Below are 5,053 nucleotides of genomic sequence, written 5' to 3' on the forward strand. Positions count from 1 at the left end.
CGCTCGAAATGCACCGGATAGGTGTCGAAGTCGATTCAGAATGTGTTTGACAGTGCTATATGTTAAGTTAATGTGATTGTTTTCCTGTGCCACAACTGTATGTCAAGTAAGTCAAAATGTTTGTTACGGTGATGTGATGTATAGTAATGATGTGAGTATAGTAATTGTTGTAATGAGAAAATTTTGTACATTTGTATTGTCTGGAATATGTCATGAAGTGTTGTACACATGCACCTGTGGTTATATTTCATGTGTTGTGAGATTGAATTGCAATGTACAATTGTATTGAGTGATATATTGTGAATGTGACGTGTCATGATCGACAGACTATCTTACCGTCTTTGAGAGTGTGGGGACTGTTCGCGCTCGTCTGTGTGGTTTTGAATATTATGAGATAATATTCTTAAAGTGGGGGCCGTGTGACAAAACGAGCGCTCAAAAAAGGCGCGCCGCTAAATACTCGCGACGAAGCGCCAGAGTGACGCCGCGAGGTCAACGATAAAAAAAGAAAACAAGCATTCAAAGACTCCCCGGGCGCGCGCGCCCCTCTCCCCTCGGAAGCGTGGATTCACCGACGGGCCTCCTCGTGTGGGCGGCCGAGCAGGCCGTGGAATTTTCTAGAAGGAAAGGGGCGGGGTGATGCCGGGTGATGCCGGGCGGGGTGATGCCGGGTGATGCCGTCGCGGACGGCCTTCGAACCGTCTCGCCCTCTCCCCAGCCTTCGCTGCGCATCGTGCCGACGAAATGATGAGAACCTTCTGGAATGTCGCGCGGAAGGTAATTAACCGAGCAGCGGAGATGAGAGATCAGGAGAAGATGGAAGTTAGCGCCAGAGCGCCTATGGATTCTGCCGTGTAGTCATCGAAGGTTTTGTCCGTAGAGACAAAGCAGGAGAAGAAGAAGATTTCCACCTGAGGGATGACGACTCGAGCTACAGGCAAGAGCGTGTGTCTACCGCTATCCAGCGAAGACGCGTGGCAACAGCTGCGCGTGTGAAGCCGACGTGTTTCCGGCGAAGACGTTTGAAGCTTGGAGAGTGGCCAATTGAAGACGCAAGGTGTCCTGGAAGAGAAACTTCGGCGAGGTTTCCTGGAAGAGAAACTTCGGGGGCAGCGGAACGACAACAATGCTGGACTTTGAGTGAGTGATTCTCGGAAGAGTATCGTCCAGACTTTTGTTCCGAGAACTTAGGACTGAATAGGTTTTCTATCTCTTTAGTCTTTAAGTGTCTTGGTTGTTCAATGCATGCGACTGCATTGTAGTGCATATTGTTGTCTGTGTCTGTTGTTTCGAGTGTGGCTGATTGTACTGTAGTACGTTGTTTGATTGGTGACATATTGTACTCAACTATTGTGTAGTGTGCATACTTTTGTATTATTTTCGATCTGCCATTATTGAGAATATAATTTTGTTTGTTTATCAAGTCTCGGCTCTGATTTCTTCTTTGGACCACAGCCGGCGTCCGCTGGGGCGCCAAAAAGGACCCCTTCTAAATTGTCCACGCTTTCGTGGTGCGGTTCGGGGGGCCGATACTTCGGCCCTTGGAATTAGCCCGGCGATCGCCTCTTGAATTAACGGGACCTGTGACAGCTGCTAACACGTAGATGGAGAGGTTAAACGGTAGAGGTCACTGAACTGTGCGATGCCAGTGCGCGAAAACACGAGATGGTCGAATTTCCGGAGCTCTCCACCATGGCGACGGTAAGGTCACTGAACTGTGCGATGCCAGTGCGCGAAAACACGAGATGGTCGAATTTCCGGAGCTCTCCACCATGGCGTCTCTCATAATCATATCGCGGCTTCAGGACGCAAAGCATTAGACATTTTTATTGGTATATGAAAGAAAGGGAAGAAAGAGGTGGCGGAAGCTTGCGTTTAGAAATTCCTAAACGAGTTGCGGGTGCTCTAGCCGACATTTCAACAAATATACATGTCTTTTTTTGTGGCACCTAAAAAGGCAAGTCCGCTTGTCGTCACCTCGTTCCTAGCACTCACCTACTGTTTACAAATTTATTGCGACGTTCACGTACGCAATAAGTGAACCTGGTCCAAAATTCTCCCACCTTTCCGAAAGGAATCGCGACGAAATGCGAATGCATTGCACAGTGTCCATAATGGCGTTCCGCACGTGAGAAGTGCGTCAGAAGAATAATGTTTTCTTTTCTTTCTGGGGCGAAGCTTCTTATAGCGGCACTCATTCATCCCTCGTAGCCGTTGTAGTAGTGTGTAACAAGTACACCTTTTTGACCTCCAAGGTGATGCCGGTGAGAGATTTCTTCTGTGCGTTGTTGAACAATAAAAGATAGTGCTCAATGTACGCGCCAATGGCTGTTAAAGGGGAATGAGAGACAGGAGAATTCGGCTTTTAGGTAATGCGCACGCTGCGAATTTTTTATTGTTCAACAACGCACAGAAGACAAGAAAGGGTTGCTATGTTATACTCACTGAGCGTAACCTCCTAGGTTTTAGAAAGGTTTAGCGAGCGTTGGGCCGCAGTGCCACGAATACAGGGAACTAGTATATACCACAAACTCGATGTGGTTAATGGTGGGAAGTAGACACGAAGCGCAAGCCGTAAGAAAGTTTGCGTGTGCCTCCTCTCGTTCAGTCCTTGGAATGTCCGCTGGATGGCGGTGCTTCTATATGAGGAAGATATGATAAAAAGATGCGAGATGGTGGTACTTGGAGTGTTGAATAGGTGGACGAACGGACACACAGACAGATGCATTGACGGACGCACGGATGGCTGCACGGACGGATGGACGCATGGACGGACGCAGGAGCGGATGCATGAATGAAAGCAGGGACAGATGCATAGATGAACGTGCGGACGCACGAGCAGACGCATGCAGGGACGGGCGGATGGACGCACGGGCGGCCACATAGACGCACGCATGGATGGACGGAAGCGAGAACGAATGGACGGACGGACGCTTCGCCGCACTACCCATCATTCACTCCGTGGATATCCTGCCATTGTTTTCACACCAAGCAGCCAATAGCGCCATTCGCCGTACTTGGTGTTTTTCTGTCTCGACAAACGCGTTATGCGTTTACAGCTAGCATTCGCGGTAAAAAAATACTCCGAAGTGAACAAAACGAAAAGCGTTTTCGGCTCGGCGGTGGCGTTTCTCAGCGGCGTCTCGAGCACGCATTTCCAGATGTTCCTGAGAAGCGCCCAGCCAGCGAACAATCGAGAATGAGGTGTGAGCGGACTGTAAAGTGGGGCGCAGAGAGTAGAGAGAGCGAACGGTGAGAGAAGGAGCGGCGAAAAACTGCACCTACATCTCCTAGACTGTCTCGCACCCCATGCTCCGGTTGACTAGGGGCGAGGATAAGCCCACGCGCACGCAGCTGCTGCTATGGGAGATGGAGTGAGAGCGAAGAGATTACGCCTGCCAGCGCGCGCGCACCGCTGCGGACAACGCTGGATGCCTGACAGAGTCCGACTAGGAAAAGCATTCGCATTTAAATATGAGTTCGCAATTACTACACTGTTCCAAATAGCGGAGTTCATGCCATCCTTTTGGCATCCCCGCAGGGGCGCCGGTGAAAGCAGGCGTTTGGTGTGTAGCGACACCACGGACCCGAGCTAACGGGGGAGTATCTACTCCCTCCCACGCCTAGCCGTGCGTGGCTTTGCCGTGTCCGGGGAAAAGGGGATCTTGGGGGTTGAGCCGACGCTGGGTGATTGGACCGTCAAGGCCCCCCGGCAGAGGCAACACACCCCTTTGTCCCCGGCTTCACGTAGACGGCACCTCTGGGCTGACCCACCCAGGGGAAATCGGCAGTCGCCTTTTCCTATCTCTCTCTCCCTATATCTTCGTCTTTTGTTCTCACTTTACATCTTTCCTGTCTTCTCCTCACTTCATTTTACTTCCAATTTTTCCTGGCGGCAAGGGTTAACCTTGTGTGGCTATCCAAACTAGGGTAAACCATATTGGGTTATAGTAACTGCGTACTGCTGGCGTTGGGCAGACATGCCCACATGCTCTGCCACGTCCCCTCGTTGGACTCCGTGGTAGGTGGTAGGCGCCGTTACCGAAAAATACACATTTTCTCATGGGATCCCCGACCCCCTCTTTAACTGATCGTGCTTCGAAAAGGGTACGCACCGACGCAACTTTCCTACTTTGGCCCAAAAACAGAGAAACTTTCCCAAAATATCATGTCCTCCACTGCGAACAACCATCTACAAAAGCTAGAGCAATCTCACCCTTCCTTGTCGCCAAGTGCTTGAGAGAGACCATTAGAACCGGTTATAAGGCCACGAAGATGGCAAGTGGAGATCTGCTTCTCGAATTAAAAGACAAGGAACAGTACAATAAACTTTCGCACCTCGTAGCCTTTGGTAACATCCCCGTCTCTGTGAGCGCACACCGTACCATGAATACAGTGAAGGGCGTGGTATCGGACGAAGATTTGATGACACTGAGTGAAGAAGAGCTCTTTGATGGATGGAAGGATCAAGGTGTAATACATGTCCAGCGCATCAAAATCAGACGTAACAACAATGAAATAGCAACAAAGCACTTGATACTCACCTTCAACTCAACCACCTCACCTGAGACTCTCGAAACTGGCTATGTAAGACTCCATGTCCGACCCTTCATTCCAAACCCGAGGCGTTGTTTCAAATGCCAGCGATTTGGTCATGCATCCCAGAGCTGCCGAGGACAGCTGATGTGTGCTAAGTGTGGCACAACCGGCCACAGTGCTGATGAATGTAGTCATGAGGAGGTCCTCTGTGCAAACTGCGAAGGTAGTCACCCCGCATACTCCAGAGCGTGCCCACCCTGAAAAAGAGAAAAAGAAATAATAACTATAAAAGTTAAGGAAAATATCACATTCAGGGAAGCAAGACAACGGGTCTCGTTATCATTAGCACTAAAAACACCTTTTGCCGAAGTGGTGCAACGAGGGGCGGCACCACAAAGGCCCTTGGCAGTTGCCCGGAACGCGCCTAGCGTGCCGAGGCCAATGCCACAAGCCCCTGCGGCGGGAGCAGCCAGCGCTGCCCTGCCCACTTTCAGCCTGTCCACACCAGTGACCT

Source organism: Rhipicephalus microplus, chromosome 7 (assembly GCF_043290135.1).
Source record: "Rhipicephalus microplus isolate Deutch F79 chromosome 7, USDA_Rmic, whole genome shotgun sequence".
NCBI lineage: Eukaryota > Metazoa > Arthropoda > Arachnida > Ixodida > Ixodidae > Rhipicephalus > Rhipicephalus microplus.